Consider the following 18,363-nt stretch of genomic DNA (forward strand, 5'->3'; position numbering starts at 1 on the left):
GAAATACAAGACTGAGGCAGATTGAGCCATGAGCCCCTGAAGAAGCAAATTGCCAGAACATCAGATCATGCTGTTTTTTTCCGCTGATATACAAGTGAAACACTTCCTGCATGAACATAGTGAAAGAGGCGTTTGATAAACATTGATCGTTGCATTAATTTGAGTGCCTCACTGCAAGAATTCAAAGGGAAGTGTTTCCTTTTTTCCCAGCATTTGATTTGCAAAGTTTTAAAATGTACCTAAAAAAGAAAATACAGATAGATGAGGAAGACCAATGATTATAGGTGACCCGCAGAACTAGCAGGTTGAGTCAACTAAGGCGCATGGGTGTTATGAAGGTTCTTGCATTAATAATGTAAGAGGCTCAACACCATGAATAATTCATTCATTGATATCATGTGTTAATAATTTTAGTGAGAGGTGAATGCTATTTGAGAATAGAATAATTGTACATTTCACTTTGGTTGGACTCATCATTTTGACAAATTTATAGGAGATCAATAATTATATAAAATACGCCAGGTATAGAAAATTAGGCCTGGTCATTCTTGGCATGATGTATGAAGGTCTCCCTAATAAGTATTTCTAGTTTTTGCATATCAAGAGAAATCATATTTGGGTGGCTAGGTTTAATATAATGTATTATGATTCGCTTTCACCAATCTGTTTAGGTTTATTTATAATAGATATTTAACTTTGTATCACGTAGTAGTTACGTCAACCTCTGTTCATATGATTTGACCAGCAATGCCTAAACTGTACAAAGAGCTTTTTGTAAAGAATGCAGTGATTTGTTAGGGACAGACCATTACAACCTGTGCCATAGATACTGTGAACCAGACCTAAAGACCATTTATAATTCAGAGCCATGACCTTAATTAACAGTTTACTTTTAAAAACAACAAGGAGACAATGTAGGCTCTCAAAGATTGGGGTAATGAGATCCTAACGTTTCAAATCCATTAAAATATGGGTAGCATTATTTTAAACAAACTGAAGAATAGAATTGGAGAGGCCTAGAACGCCATTTAGATGGATAATGTAATAGTTATCTGTCTAAATGGCTTATCAGGCTATATTCAGCCTTTTATCTGGCTAAATTCTAGTCAGGTAACTAGATAACCTGCTAAAACTTAGCCTGATAAGTCAGAGGCATTCAGGGGGCAGGCAGAAGGCATTCCTGGCAGGAGTGGAGTTAGCCGGATAAGCTGGTTACCTTATCTGACTAGCTGTGGTCAGTTACCTTATCCGGCTAACTTTAAGATAGCTGGGTATATTCAGCAGTGCGGCTGTGCCGCTGAACAAACACCATTAGTTAGCCGGTTATGTATAATTGGCTAAATAACATAGCTGCACAATGGCTGACTATGGACCCCATCATTTCTATGCAGTGCTCAACACCATCATCTAGTGACAGTCCACCAAAACTACACTTCACTTTAAGAGGAATGAACACAACTAGAACATTCTCTATAACAGGGAATGCAATTACTCTTTACTAAAGTAAAAATCACTCTATGGTAGGGACAGAAAGTCTCTACATTGGCTACAATTCCATGCCTATTTCGCTTGTCATCCACTCCTCCTTAGAAACCTGTAGGATTCATCAAACTCAAAGCACATAGAATTCAGTTAGCAAATTCTCTCTCTGATGGGGGAAGGAAAGGAAAATGAACAGAACTAGCAAAATTGTTTCTTTCAGAAGGATAACCCATCATATTTCACCATAAAATTACCATACTTTTGCAACATCAATCCAAAGAGCTCTTGCGCTGTGATACAGCATGGAACAAGGATGTGTAACTGCCCCATGTTCTGTGCCCCCAGGCTCTCATGAACGTGCAGCTGCATGAGAAACCACATAATTAGCCTATTGCTACATAATTTATAACTTGCCACACAATCAACATTCTTGAAGCATTTCCACTTTTTAATCATTTAATCATTTAGGAACAGCCTGCTGGGATCAGGAAGGAGGGTGTGAGATGGAGGTGAAGCAGATAAAAAGAGAGGTATTCTCCTCCCTAATCCAGCTCCTCTCTTCCTGTCCTGAAGGGAACAGGAGGGGAGGGGTGAAGTTGGAGTGGACAGAGAAAGCTGTCAGAATGTTCCATCTCTTTTGCTCAGAAGATGGGACTGTATACCTTATATATTATGCTTTGTTTTTTATCTTTGTTTTTTCTTGGACCTTTTTCTTTTATTGAAGTGTTTACCCATACAGTGTACATTTTTTTGATTTTGTCATGCTCATGCAGGCTGATGCAATATCAGCATGTAAAAACTGTGCGTGCAGACTGGGTGCACATTTTTTTGAACATGCGCACATCCACCTGTCATGGGCACTCAATGCAAAAGACAAATGAGCTGCTACGCTAAAAGTGATGCACAGTGGGTAATTTGTGCATTCCTACCGCTCTGCATTGGAAGCCCAGGAGATGTGGCTGGCGTCTAGAACAGCCTGGCCAGAGCTCCCACCCCACCACTGGCAGGGCTGTACCTGATTGGTGCTTTTCACTGACATGTGACAGCGAATGGACCAATCAGCAGGAAACGAAGGAGTGAATTAATATCAAGTAGCCGACGCTTAATATTAATGCATTCACTCCTTCACTCACTGCAGGCAGGGGTTCTGATTGGGCCAGATCTTGGCTGCTTTCTGTGGTTCCTCCTATTTAATATTGCTAGGATACTAGTAGGAGAAATCACAGAAAGCAGGATTTTTTTTTTTGTCCGCCCTTGAACGCTGCATGCTTTAACGCCTGCTTCCAGGCAGGCATTAAATTTGCAGCGTTAAAATGGGCGCCATGGCCACGCGGCAAGTTTTTGCTTCGGGGTAAAAGCTAATAACCTCATCAATATGAATTTACATGTGATGAGCACTATTAACTATGCGCTAGTTGGATGTGCTAATCCTCTTATTGCATGAGGGGCTTTGGAAGCACATCCAAAATGTACGTAAAGCCATGCACTCGGCCGAGCGAACCATACTGCATCAGCCTGAGGGTGTGTTTAAATATGCCTTAAATAAAGTTAAAAAAAAAAAAAAAAAAAAGGAATGTGCCATCTCTCAGGGATCTCATAAATCAAACCAAAGATTATTTCAATATAACTCCTATATAGAATGAGGTCCCCTTAGAGGAATTTCATCTTTAACAAAAGCTTTTGCACATCTATGTGTGGCCAACCATACCCCAGCTACTAAGATGTGGATGTGTTTCTGGAAGTCTGCAACTTCTCCCATCCCACAGCTGGCAAAGAGGGCATTAATTTCAATTCATAGAAGCCTTGATGACTGACACTACTGTGCACAGACGTATTGTTAATTCAACCCCATCTTGGGCTTGTTACCATTGTCCAACAAATTACAGTCTATGTAATTAACAGCACATTAAACTGCTGATGCTGCAGGCGTTTTTAGTATACATAGGCTTATATATATTCAGAAATGCAAGGACTTTATCGCAAAAATATAAAAAGGATGGTTATGCTATTTCAGTTCAAAAACAAGAGTGACATTTCACAGTAAAAGCTTATAACTTTGAATGTTGATTTTGGAACTCACGCAAATTTTGTATTTGTATAAGGTTTAATTATTGTTTACAAGTAACGTAAATGGTTTTCGGTACAAAAATGGCCTTTGGTGCAGTGTCAGATTTTTGAATCCTTCCGCACAAGTTTGCAATTTGCCACAGAATTGCTGCCGCATTTTGAAAAGTCTTGCCCCAGGAAACTGGGGGACTCTGCCCATGCTAGCTCCATCCACAGTTATCCCAGAACGTCAGCTGTGCCTTTCCTCCTGCCTTTTCCTTTCACCTACTCCCAGGAGCACAGTTCAATTGTCTTGTTCTGAAACTTCCTGCCGCTTGGAAAGGTGTTTCCTGTCACACTGACCCGAGTCAGCAAACACATCTGTGTCAAAACAAAGCAGGGTGGGGGGGGGGAGTGAGACTGCTTCCCGTCCTTTCAGTGACATCTAGGGCGGATTCCTGCCAGCCCTCTGGATGTGGGCCAGCAGCAATGACACGGGAGGCTGCTTGTAATTGGCACAGCAGAGCCACCTCAGGTCAGGAGAAATTTACAAAACAAACCTGGTAGGACGGTGCTTCTGCGTGACATTCCACGAATAGAGAAAGCCAGGTCTTCTCATGTTTATTTGATACTACACATGCAAGTACAATAAAGAACAAGAAAGAGTAAGAGAAAGCAGATGAGAACACAAATAACTGAAAATTGACATGAAGGAACAACTGATAAAAATGTTAGTCACTGTGGGCCGGATTTGCAAAAGGTTACGTGCGCCGGGCCTATTTTCGAAAGGCCCGGCAGCGCACGTAAAGCCCCGGGACGCGTGTAAGTCCCTGGGCTTTACTAAAGGGATAGGGATGGGGAAGGGGCGGGGCCAGAGGCCTGCAACATGGCAGCCATTGCTGCTGTGTCGAGGGATTGCCCGGGCGCATCTTTTTTAAAATCTACCCGTTTCTTCAGTGTACAGAAAGCGACAAGATTTTTTTTTCTGCCAGTTTTCGATTGCCCCTTGCTGTGTTTTCACTTTGTACCAAAATACACAGTTCTCAAGTTGTTGGATCTCTAATGAATGAGATAATCCTATCTGTGATGTCTTAAGAGACATATCCCCAGTGATCCTGACCGGGATTTGTTTGTGCTTCCTACTCGTTAAATTCTGCATGATAGGCTACACAGGTTAGGGCTTTTCAGCTTTAAAAAGAGACAACAGAGGGGTTATTAACAGAATTTTTTATAATCATGAGTGGGATGGAACAGGTAAATTAGGGATGGCTATTTACCCATTCAAATAATATTAAAACAAGGGGACATTCCATGAAACTAACAGCCACAGGATTTTAAAGAAAAGCAAATGTTGCTTACCTGTAACAGGTGTTCTCACAGGACAGCAGGATGTTAGTCCTCACATATGGGGTGACATCACAGGATGGAGCCCAATCATGGAAAACTTCTGTCAAAGTTTCCAGAACTTTGACTGGCCCCCTACTGGGCATGCCCAGCATGGCACTAACCCTGCAGCCAGCAGGGGTCCCCCTTCAGTCTTGTTAAAAAGCTACAGATAGTGCCTAAAATAAAATAAGAAAACGTTACGAACCCAACACCGCGGGGCAGCGGACGGGTTTTGTGAGGACTAACATCCTTCTGTCCTGAGAGAAAACACCTGTTACAGGTAAGCAACATTTGCTTTCTCACAGGACAAGCAGGATACTAGTCCTCACATATGGGCGAGTACCAAGCTGAGGATGTCCGAACATGCACCAAATGTACCCAATGGCGTGCAACAGGCACAACAACTCGGGTGGAATTTGGTAGAGGGCATCCTGAACCCCACTGGGCAGGCGGAAGGGTGTGGGTATGTCACCTTGGAAATAAGTTACGCAGGACAGACTGGCCGAAGATGGAATCTTGTCTTCCGGCTTTGTCCAAGCAATAGTGGGCTGCAAAGGTGTGGAGAGAACTCCAGGTGGCAGTCCTGCAAATGTCAGGAAGCGGCACCGAGCGTAGGTGTGCTACTGAAGTCGCCATGGCCTCACAGAGTGTGCCTTAACACGATCTTGAAAAGGAATGCCTGCTTGCTGGTAGCAAAGAGATATGCAGTCCGCCAACCAGGAGGAGAGAGTCTGCTTACCCACAGGTTGCCCTAATTTGTTGGGGTAGAAAGAGACGAATAACTGAGTACTCTTCCTGTGGGCGACTGTTCGGTCTAGATAGAAAGCTAGAGCCCGTTTACAGTCAAGGGTATGCAGAGCCCCTGGATTGGAATGGGGCCTTGGAAAGAAGGTAGGTAGTATGATGGATTGATTAATGTGAAAATCCGAAACTACCTTAGGTAAAAATTTAGGGTGGGAGTGCGTGAGTACCGCCGGTCCTGCACGACTTAGTGTAAGGCGGATAGGTAACTAAGGCCTGTAATTCACTAACCCTGCGAGCTGAAGTAATAGCTAAAAGGAAAATCACTTTCCATGTGAGATATTTTAGGTCACAGGAGAGAAGAGGTTCGAATGGAGATTTCATGAGCCGACCAAGAACCAGATTAAGGTCCCAAGAAGGGGCCGGAGAACGTAAAGGTGGCTTGATATGGAGCAAGCCCTTCAAAAAGCATGTTACAAGGGGTTGTATTGATATAGGGACATCCCCGACACCTTTATGGAAGGCGTCTACCACACTGACATGCATTCTGATGGAAGAGGTCTTTAGACCCGACTCTGACAAATGCCAGAGATAGTCCAAAAACCTTGGGATTGGACAGGAAAAGGGATCAAGGGATTGCGAAGTGCACCATGATGTGTACCTTTTCCATTTATAGGAATAAGATTTCCTCGTGGAAGGCTTCCGTGAAGCAATCAGGACACGAGAAACCGAATCTGAAAGGTTAAGTGGTTGAAGGATTAACCTTTCAACATCCATGCAGTCAGGGACAAGGCCTGAAGATTGGGATGTCATAGGCATCCACCGTTTTGAGTGATCAGATGCGGGTCCGTTCCCAAGAGAATGTGGCTGCGGATGGAAAGATCCTGGAGAATGGGAAACCACACTTGGCGTGGCCAGTGAGGTGCTATCAGGATCATGGTTCCCTTGTCCTGACGTAGCTTCACGAGAGTCTTCGAGAGAAGAGGAAGTGGAGGGAATGCATAGAGCAGACCAGTTGCCCAAGAGAGGGAGAATGCATCTCTGGGCTGAGAGCGCTTGCTCTGAATGAGGGAGCAGTAATTGTCCACTTTGTGGTTCTGAGGGGACGCAAAGAGGTCTATCTGGGGGTATCCCCATTGGCGAATGATTGAGGTCGCCACTGAAGGGTTGAGAGACCACTTGTTTGGCTGGAAGACGCGACTCAGTTTGTCTGCCAAGACATTGTCCACTCCCGGCAAGTAGGTGGCCCTGAGGTACATCGAGTGGGAGAGTGCTTCCGCCCAAAACTGCGCAGCTTCCTGACACAGGAGGAAGGAGCCTGTGCTTCCCTGCTTGTTGATGTACCACATGGCCACCTGGTTGTCCGTCTGAATCAGGATGAAGTGATTTGATAGGCGTTCCTGAAAAGCCCTGAGAGCATATCGCATTGCTCGAAGTTCTAGGAAGTTTATCTGATATTTGGCTTCCTCTGGAGACCAAGATCCTTGTGTCTGTAGATTGTCCATGTGGGCTCCCCACCCGAGGTTGGAAGCGTCGGTGGTGAGAATGAGTTGAGGATCTGGCACTTGAAAGGGCAGTCCCTGGAGGAGATTGGTCTGATCTTTCCACCAGGCGAGAGACAGACGGAGAGAGTTGGTGATGTGGACAATGGTCGACAGAGGCTGTATAGCTTGAATCCATTGTGACCTCTGAGTCCAATATATGAGTCTCATGGCCAGATGGGCCATTGGTGTAACATGGATGGAGGACGCCATGTGTCCCAGCAGGACGAGGAATTGGCGAGCTGTTGCTGTATGTTGAGACTGCAACTCGTGAGCGAGAGATACGAGTGTTAGCGCTCGTTGTCGAGGTAGAAAGGCTTTTGCTTGTAAAGTGTCCAAGTCTGCCCCAATGAACGACAAGTTTTGAGATGGGATTAAGTAGGATTTCCTGTAATTGACGAGAAATCCTAGAGAAGTTAGAGTGTGTAGGGTCAAAACAAGGGACGACTGAGCGGCTTGCTGGGTTGGAGCCCTGATTAAACCAGTCGTCCAGATAGGGGTAGACGTGAACACCTTCTTTCCTGAGGAAAGCTGCTACAACTACGAGGCATTTGGTGAAGACTCGTGGTACAGACGCTAGGCCGAAGGGAAGCACTCGATATTGATAACGTTCCTGGATGGAATAAATGATAGCTTTATGGAGCAATTGGTTCAGGAACCGACGAGAGAGGGAGCAATTTTAGATCTAATTCTCAGTGGAGCACAGGACTTGGTGAGAGAGGTAACGGTGGTGGGGCCGCTTGGCAATAGTGATCATAATATGATCAAATTTGATTTAATGACTGGAAAAGGAACAGGGTGCAAATCCAAGGCTCTCGTGCTAAACTTTCAAAAGGGAAACTTTGATAAAATGAGAAAAATTGTTAGAAAAAAACTGAAAGGAGCAGCTACAAAGGTAAAAAATGTCCAAGAGGCGTGGTCATTGTTAAAAAATACCATTCTAGAAGCACAGTCCAGATGTATTCCACACATTAAGAAAGGTGGAAAGAAGGCAAAACGATTACCGGCATGGTTTAAAAGGGGAGGTGAAAGAAGCTATTTTAGCCAAAGATCTTCATTCAAAAATTGGAAGAAGGATCCAACAGAAGAAAAAAGGATAAAGCATAAACATTGGAAAGTTAAATGTAAGACATTGATAAGACAGGCTAAGAGAGAATTTGAAAAGAAGTTGGCTGTAGAGGCAAAAAACTCACAGTAAAAACTTTTTAAAATATATCCGAAGCAGAAGCCTGTGAGGGAGTCAGTTGGACCGTTAGATGATCGAGGGTTAAAGGGGCACATAGAAGAAGATAAGGCCATCGCGGAGGAAAGATTAAATGATTTCTTTGCTTCGGTGCTTACTGAAGAGGATGTTGGTGATGGTACCCGTAATGGAGAAGGTTTTCATGGGTAATGATTCAGATGGACTGAATCAAATCACGGTGAACCTAGAAGATGTGTAGGCCTGATTGAACCAAACTGAAGAGAGTAAATCACCTGGACCAGATGGTATACACCCCCAGAGTTCTGAAGGAACTAAAAAATGAAATTTCAGACCTATTAGTAAAAATTTGTAACTTATCATTAAAATCATCCATTGTACCTGAAGGACTGGAGGATAGCAAATGGAACCCCAATATTTAAAAAGGGCTCCAGGGGCGATCCGGGAAACTACAGACCGGTTAGCCTGACTTCAGTGCAGGAAAAACATAGTGGAAAGTGTTCTAAATCATCAAAATCACAGAAACATATAGAAAGACCTGGTTTAATGGAACAAAGTCAGCATGGCTTTACCCAGGGCAAGTCTTGCCTCACAAATCTGCTTCACTTTTTTGAAGGAGTTAATAAACATGTGGATAAAGGTGAAACCGGTAGATATAGTATACTTGGATTTTCAGAAGCCGTTTGACAAAGTTCCTCATGAGAGCTTCTAGGAAAAGTAAAAGTCATGGGATAGGTGGCGATGTCCTTTCGTGGATTGCAAACTGGCCTAAAAGACAGGAAACAGAGAGTAGGATTAAATGGGCAATTTTCTCAGTGGAAGGGAGTGGACAGTGGAGTGCCTGCAGGGATCTGTATTGGGACCCCTTACTGTTCAATATATTTATAACTGATCTGGAAAGAAATACGACGAGTGAGATAATCAAATTTGCAGATGACACAAAATTGTTCAGAGTAGTTAAATCACAAGCAGATTGTGATAAATTGCAGGAAGACCTTGTGAGACTGGAAAATTGGGCATCCAAATGGCAGATGAAATTTAATGTGGATAAGTGCAAGATGATGCATATAGGGAAAAACAACCCATGCTATAATTACACAATGTTGGGTTCCATATTAGGTGCTACAACCCAAGAAAGAGATCTAGGTGTCATAGTGGACAACACATTGAAATCGTCGGTGCAGTGTGCTGCGGCAGTCAAAAAAGCAAACAGAATGTTGGGAATTATTAGAAAAGGAATGATGAATAAAACAGAAAATGTCATAATGCCTCTGTATCGCTCCATGGTGAGACCGCACCTTGAATACTGTGTACAATTCTGGTCGCCGCATCTCAAAAAAGATATAATTGCGATGGAGAAGGTACAGAGAAGGGCTACCAAAATGATAAAGGGAATAGAACAACTCCCCTATGAGGAAAGACTAAAGAGGTTAGGACTTTTCAGCTTGGAGAAGAGACGACTGAGGGGGGATATGATAGAGGTGTTTAAAATCATGAGAGGTCTAGAACGGGTAGATGTGAATCGGTTATTTACTCTTTCGGATAGTAGAAAGACTAGGGGGCACTCCATGAAGTTAGCATGGGGCACATTTAAAACTAATCGGAGAAAGTTCTTTTTTACTCAACGCACAATTAAACTCTGGAATTTGTTGCCAGAGAATGTGGTTCGTGCAGTTAGTATAGCTGTGTTTAAAAAAGGATTGGATAAGTTCTTGGAGGAGAAGTCCATTACCTGCTATTAAGTTCACTTAGAGAATAGCCACTGCCATTAGCAATGGTTACATGGAATAGACTTAGTTTTTGGGTACTTGCCAGGTTCTTGTGGCCTGGATTGGCCACTGTTGGAAACAGGATGCTGGGCTTGATGGACCCTTGGTCTGACCCAGTATGGCATTTTCTTATGTTCTTATGTTCTTATTGCTAGGTGGTTTACAACATTAACATCCATGCTAAAACACTTAATACAATACACAAATAAATACAATCATTAAAACAGGCCACAAACTAAAACATAAATTACACTGTCAAAAGCACTAGAAAGCTGGTTAATTCTTGTCATTTGTAAAATACCCCATTATCTATTGAAAAGCTTGCTTAAAAAAGTGAGTCTTTATTAATTTCCCAAACATTAGCAAAGATGTTTCAGGCTCAAGCTTGTCAGCTAAATTGCTCTCTAGATTCTGAAAGGCTAATCTGCTTAACTGACTGACATGTAAAAGATTCTTTGATGCCAACCTCGGAGATTTCTAGGATTGATAAAGTTTAAGGATGGCCTTAACACATTTCGGTGCAAGACTACGGATTGCCTAAAGCAACAATAAGAGCAATTTAAACTTAACTCTCTAGTTGATAGGTAACCAATGTAAGTTACACAAGTGCTCAGATTGGTGTCTCAATGGCAATGCGTTCAGCTGCATTTTGAACAACTTGCAAGGCACAAACGGCAGACTGGGGAAGCCCAATGTAAAGGGCATTGTCATAATCAAGTGACGAGATCACCAGACAATGAAGTAGTGTTCTTAAATCAGCAATAGACAAAAAAAAGGTTTTAACTTTTGGAGCATCCGCATTTTACAGAAGGAATTCTTCATAACATTTCTAGCCTGAGGCAGAAAAGATAGTAAGGAATCAATAATAATGCCTAAATTCCAGACTAGTTGAGAAATTGTGATCTGCATGTTATCAACTGACAGAAATCTTGGAAACTGATAAACGTATAATATTTCTGTTTTCTTCAAGTTCATCACCATCTGTTCTCCAGTATCCAACCTTTATTAGCTCTCAAACACACCAGTCTTATCTAAAGTTGACTCTATTATGTCTTCAATAAGGTACAAAGAACTTAATATCATCTGCATACAGGCAGTATCCCACATTAAAATTTGCTTGAATTGAAAAGTATTGCCGACAGGGCTGAACCCTGGGGGACCCTGGTGGAAAATAGAAACATAGATGAACTATGACCTAGAGTATACCGTGCCGGCAAACATAAAAAGATTCAAAGAAATGACAACAGCTGAAAGACCACACTGCTTTAAATGTGTTTCATGATGGTGTATTGATAGTATCAAAAGCAGAGGATAAATCTAACATCACTAACAGCAAATCCTTACCCTGGTCAAAACCTCGCCAGAATATGTCAAACAGATAAAAGTGCTTCAGTGATATGAGCTACTCTAAAGCCAAACTGAAAATCATCTATTTATTTATTTTTGGTTTTTATATACCGGAAGTTCCTGTATACAATACATATCACTCCGGTTCACATTTAACAGAGATAACTATCGCCGGGGAGGCGGTTTACAAGGAACATATCGTATATAATAAACGGATAATCTAAAATAAAGTGCAATCAATTATGAAACAACTAAGATCAACTTAGAACACAACTTGGAACATATAACTGAAGTAATATAAGCAATATGGACATTACATTATTGTTGTAAGACAAGGGTGGTTGTTGTTCTTCTTGCTTTAGCTCTCTGGGAAAGCTTGACGGAAGAGCCAAGTCTTGAGTTTCACTTTAAAGGTAGTGTGGCATGGCTCAAATGTTATCATTCTATTATTGATAACATTAAATGTTATCAATCTAGTAAAGACTGATCCTCAATAAAGGAAAGCAACTGCTTCAGAACCAGTTTTCCTAGTATTTTGGCTAAGAAAGGCAGGTTAGAAATTGAGCAAATATTAAATCAAAAGGGTCAAGATTAGATTTTTTAAGAACTGGATGAACCAAAGTAATCTTCAAGTTATCTGGTATATGACCCTCATATGTAAAGAACTATTTATAAAAGTGAGTGATAAAATCTGCCAAATCCTCCCTCAAATATTTAAAAGGAGCATTAAAACAATCACTAGCTGGACAAAAAGTATTCCTCAAATTCTCAATTATCTGAATAATTTGGTTTGAAAGTCTAACAAGAGTCTATTTGTACACTGCAGTGCCAGCTGCATTGTAAAAACAGACTCCTTTTCATCACTTATAAGGTCTATAATTCTTTACTGATGTCAATTTTACTATGAATAACACCCCCTTAACCCCAGTCCACCTCCCAAAAGCATCACTAATTGCTGTGCCAGAAGGACTACTTTCTACCTTTCTCAACAGCAGTGCCTCGTTCATCATGTTCTGTGCCTTAAGGAATAATGGAATCTTGGGTAAGCAGTGGCGAGTAAAAGTATGGAAAGGGCCATCAGTTTTTCATTCCACAGCCGTGGAAACTGCCTCATAATTGTAAAAATCATGGAATATCATTGCCTGCCTTGTTGCCGTTTCCCACTCTGCTTAGGGCTGAACTGGATGGAAGAGGGGCCTGTGCCACAGCCAGGCAGAGGAAGAAAAGGAGAGAACAGGGAGATGAAGAAGCAAAACATGAGAGGCAGAAGAGACTGATGAGAGAAGAGAGATCTTTGGGATGAGAAGCCAGGTGGTAAAGAGAGGGTGAGGTAAGAGAAAAGATAGGTATAAAACAAAAGCAAGAAAACCAAAATAGAAAAAAAACATAAGGGCTACATAAAAACATAGATTGGAAGACTATAATTTTTCATTGGAAAATGTTGAAAAATGTAAATTAATCTTATTGTGCATCATTCATTTTAAACTATATGCACATTTATGCAAATATGGTACAGAAGCTCAAACTGTGTGGCAGAATTTTCTAATTCTTGCAGCAAAAATCTACCCCCGATTTGCTGCTGGAAAACAAGGTCCTTGACTCCAGAGACATTTCCCATTGTAACCCTGCAGTCCATACTATATTTGTGTATTACACATCATGAACTGGGCACACGATTTACTAAGAATTATAATAAAAAAAAATTAAAAAACCCTACCGACCAAGCCCACGGACATAAGTACTGAGCCTGACATTAATGGATCTGACAAGCAAGCAAGCTGGAGCTGAAAAGAAACCCCCAATTATTGATTAAATACATTTAGAAGCCCTCCACCATGGCAGAAGTTTCTTAAAACCCAAGCCTCTTGCTTACTGTTTGGTGATGTCCTCCTGTGCATCCACAGGGCCCTTGAGTGCTTTGGAGCTCTGTTCTAGAGCAGCAGTCTCGCTGCTCCTCTGCTATGTTTGCACTCATGTCCTGCCTTCCCTTCAGCCTTTTTTTTTTTGTTGGTATTTCAAATATACACATGGCATGCACTAATACTCAGGTACTATTTAAACATTTCTTCTTGTAAGTCAATATTTTTAAAACAGCCCTGAAGCCCTGGGCATAAGCCCATGTAAGAGTCACAAATTACAGCACACACCTTGTACCTGATTGGTTCATTTTAAGTTTAGTTTATTTACTAACTTTGACCAAACTGCAATTACAGCACCAAAGCATTTTGCAAAAGTTAAAGAGAGGAGCTTTTCTTTTGTTTACAGACAGGGTTTGTGAAGTGGTAACATTATGGGGCTTTTCTTCAGAATTATAGATGAACCGTACAAAGCAATCATGTGAGAAGCTCCGACTCCAACCCTTCAAAGTAGGCAACATTTTGCACGTAAAACCTTTGGGGAGGCCAGCAGAAATTCCTGGGTCTGGCCATTATCATTTTGACTCTAAATAAAGGGGAAGACTTTGTCTAGCCAGGCACTTTTATTATTTTGTGCCATGGAGCACGCATGTCATTCTGTTTGATCTTTATTGAACTGTTTGCTTGCCTGGGATCCGGCTGCCACCAGACTTCTGATGCAAGCATGGTGTGCTAAGACTTTCTTCTCATAATTGTAGCGTCTGTGGATTCCATTCATACATGATCACAGAAGCTTCCAACATGCCAGCAACTGAAGAGATGTGCTTGCTCCCTGACACTTTTATCTCCCATAGGCTTTAATGTTACCACCTCTATCAACGAAGATTATTATATTTAAACCTTTCATCACCGTTTTGATTCAAACAGCAGAATTACTCATTTGGAAATCGGCCAGCTATTAGACTTGTGACTTCAACACACTTTAGAAGCAAAGAGGTGAATTTTAAAAGCCCAGCCTGCAAGGGGCCCGAGTGTCCCTGATTTGGCAATTTACAATTTGGCTAGTAACTTGTGAATCGTGCGAGAGTGGCTCTTAGGGGACTCTTTCTTTGTCAACCTCTCCACTGAGAGCAATGGTGGGTCCTTTAGATTTGCAGGATGTTCTGCAGGCTCCGAGGGATAGACTTTCGACCTCCCCTATGTCTAATATTTAAATTTCCCCTATTAGACAAGCATGGATTACCCTAACCAAACTGATGTCGATACCCCGCGTATGTGCCTTATTTATTGCCAATTCATGGTAATCTAGACTTCACTCCAGGCTCTCAATCTGCTAGGTTTCAGTCTTGGGCCTCTAAGGTCATCTATTTACGTTTCAAGGGCTGACAGACCTCTATGGTCTTAGTAATTCCCATGTGTTCCCTTTCCAACAAATACAACATTATGTGAAATCTTTAGCGGTGGCCCCTTTACAGCCAGAGGTATTTCACTCTTTGGATGCCCTGCTTCTTTTTGACAAAGTGCAGCATCCTTCTTTGTCTCAGTACTACAAAAGCTTAAAAAGCCTTCCACGCACAGATACATGCTCTATACTGGCGGAAAGATGGAATATGGAAGAGGCATTTACGGTTTCAGCACCTCTGCTTCTTCAGTCTTGCTTTAAACATGTGTCTGCTCTATCCCCCAATATGCATTATAGGGAAATGCAATACAAGTTCCTTTGGAGGACATGTATGTCTACTTCAGTGGCATTTCACTCCAAACTCTTACCCTCAGCGATCTGTGAAAAATGTCGTATAAATATTGGTACATTGTCCCACTCGTTTTGGGGGTGCCCCCCTTAATTAAACGTTTTTGGGATCGTATTGTGCGTTATGTTGCTGACCTGCTGGGAATTTCATTATCGTTATCTCCAAAATTATTCCTCTTTGACTGTATTCCCCCTTTGCTGGTTTGGGGTATTGGGCCTCGTTTATTTCTCAAAAATGCGAGTTTAGTGGGGAAAAAAACAATTCTCCTTCCCTGGAAAGGACCTGACATCCCATCCTTCTGAGTGTGCAGATGAACAACATGACTTCCCGTCTCTCTCCGAATCATCGACGCAAATTTCTGCAGATATGGGAACCGTATATTCAAGCATTATCTGATTCCGAACAACTGATGATTACTGGCATTATTATTGGTTTTGTATTTTGATAGCTCAGTGCTGAGGTTTGGCTTCTTGTATGGGTGGGGGAGGAGGGGAAAGGGTTGACTATAGTGTCTACATCTACAATGCTATATTCTATGTTTTTCTATGTATGGATACATAAGAAACCCTGCATCCTCAGCCTTGATCGACTGTTATCATTTAAAACAATAATTGTTTGAACTAAAAGTCAAGCCTGCAAATCAACTGGGGGATGCGCGCACAAGTCGGGCTGGCGTGTGCCAACCAAATTTTAAAAGCCGCCCAGATGCACGCGTATCTCATGCCAAACGTTTTCATAAATGGGTGAGGTCAGGGCAGGCAGGGGTGTTTTGGGGCCTGCCCAAGAGATGTGCACGTAAATACTTACGAGCCTGGGTGCAGGCCCAGATCCCATGGTGCATACATTTACTCCTGCTAGGGACGAGGTGTAAAATACAAAATAAATAGGGTTTAAAGGGTCTGGGGTAACTGGACGGAGTGCAGACTATCAAACCAGGAGGATTTGGAGGACCTAGCTGTTACCTGGGTGAACTGATGGACAAATCAGTGAAACTAGCAATGGACTGGACTCGCGCCACTTTTACAATTCCACGACTTACACTGTAGAAGCGGGATTTACGCGCATAGGTGCGCACAGTTAAAATTAGGTGCACATATGCATGCGGTCAGGCAATTTTATAACATACATGCATATTCGCATGCAAGTTATAAAATAGCCACGCATCTGGGGGTGCGCTGACACACACACACCAAAGAGTGCCCACGCGCTGATCTAAATGTTACTGTCAAAGCATTTAAAGAGATACATGGGCTGGATGGTCTGGCACCACATTTCTGGTGTCCAGACTACGAGCAAACATCCAAAGGGGAAAGGGGATAAAGATCAATGTTATTGCTACTGCTTATGCACAAGGGAGCTAAAATGAGATACATGAGGAATCAGTGGTGTTGCTGGCATTAGAAATCAGGCATAGGCCTGCTGAAAGCTCAGCAGCAGATACGTGCAGCCATGCAGAATTGGGTGTGATTCCTAGGCCAGATTTCTGCTCCCTGGGATGGATGGAAGCTGCAGGTAGTGTTCACAGTCCCTGGGGGGAGGGGGGGAGTCAGAGTTATCACTTAATGATGACTTACATTATTTGGATATAGGATGCAGTGTATTGGATTTTCAGAAGGCTTTTGACAAAGTGCACCTTGAGAGCCTCCTGAGAAAATTAAAAAGTCATGGGATAGGAAGCAATGTCCTATTGTGGATTGCAAACTGGATAAAAGATAGGAAGCAGACAGTAAGACTAAATGGTCAGCTCTCTTAGTGGAGAGACCTTATGGATCTGTATGGGACCAGTGCTTTTATACATTTATAAATGATCTGGAAAGGGAAATGATGAGTGAGGTGATCAAATTCGTAGATTGATACAAATCATTTCGAGTTAAAATCACAAGCGGATTGTGAAAATTGGAGGAGGATCTTGTGAGGACTGGAAGACTGGGATTTAAATGGCAGGTGAAATTTAATGTGGACAAGATGCAAACTAATGAACATGGGGAAAAGTAATCCACACAGTCGTTACACCGATGTTAGGTCCATATTAGGAGTTATCGCCCTGGAAAAGGATCCGGGCATCATATTAGACATTACTTTGAAATCCTTGGGTTCAGTGTACAGTGACAGCCAAAGGAGCAAACAGAATGTTAGGAATTATTAGGGAGGGAATAGAGAATAAAACGGCAAATGTCATAATGCCTATGAATCGCTCCATGATGAGGTGCACCTAGAGTACTGTGTACAGTTCTGGTCGAAGCATCTCAAGAAAGATATAGTTGTATTAGAAAAGGCACAGAGAAGGGCAACCAAAATGATAAAGAATATAGAACTGCTCCCCCCTACAAGGAAAGGCTAGAGAGGTTGGGGCTATTCAACTTGCAGAAGAGATGGTTGCGGAATATGATAGTGGTCTATATAATATTGAGTGAAATAGAACTGGTAAATGTAAATTATTTACTTTTTAAAAAAAATACAAGGAATAGGGAGCATTCCATGAAGTTAGCATGTAGCACATTCAAAACAAAACTGAGAAAATTCTCACTCAATGCACAACTAAGCTCTGGAATACATTATGGGAGGATGTGATTAAGGCAGTTAGTGTAGCTGGTTTAAAAAAGGTTTGGACAAGTTCCTGGAGAAGTAAATATACTGTTCTTAACCAAATAGACTTAAGAACTAGCCAACTACTTGTCACTGCATGATAGCATCATGGGATCTATTTGCTGCCTGGGGTTTTGCCAGGCACTTGTGACCTGGATTGGCCACTGTTGAAAACAGGATATTGGGCTTGATGGAACCTCAGTCTGACCCAGTCTGACAAGTTCTTATGTTAGGGTGCATATGTTCCAGGATTTAGAAGGAGCCACAGTATCTGGCTGATGGCCAAGGACGGTCACTGCAATGGCTGGACTAAATGGTGTGTTATGAAAGCTCCTGGCTCTATAACTCACTAGAGACTGGTTCTAAATGAGCTGAAAGCCCAAAGGCAGGACAAAAAAAAAAAGTGAAATAAAGGGAGATAAAGTGCTGTGCACAAGTTTATGTGCAGTCAGTGGTAGCACTGGCAGTAGAAGTGAGACATAGAAAGTTAAAATTGGCCAGCACAAGGTGATACAGAGCCAGCAAAAGTTATGCATTTGTTTTCCCCACATTTTCAACATCTCTAATCATGTTCTCTCTGCTGAAATGTTCACTGCTGCATCAGCAACAGAGGTTACAGAACCTTGCTGCCTGGACCTTTTTTATTCACTTGTAGTA

At 42.1% G+C, this 18,363-nt stretch overlaps 1 long non-coding RNA gene across 1 annotated transcript in view; it reads left to right on the forward strand.

Moving 5' to 3' along the window:
• Positions 1-18,363, forward strand: part of LOC115095307 — a 43,561-nt gene that overhangs the window by 20,431 nt on the left and 4,767 nt on the right. The window lies entirely within an intron of this gene.

This window comes from Rhinatrema bivittatum, chromosome 7 (assembly GCF_901001135.1).
Source record: "Rhinatrema bivittatum chromosome 7, aRhiBiv1.1, whole genome shotgun sequence".
Taxonomy (NCBI): Eukaryota; Metazoa; Chordata; class Amphibia; order Gymnophiona; family Rhinatrematidae; genus Rhinatrema; species Rhinatrema bivittatum.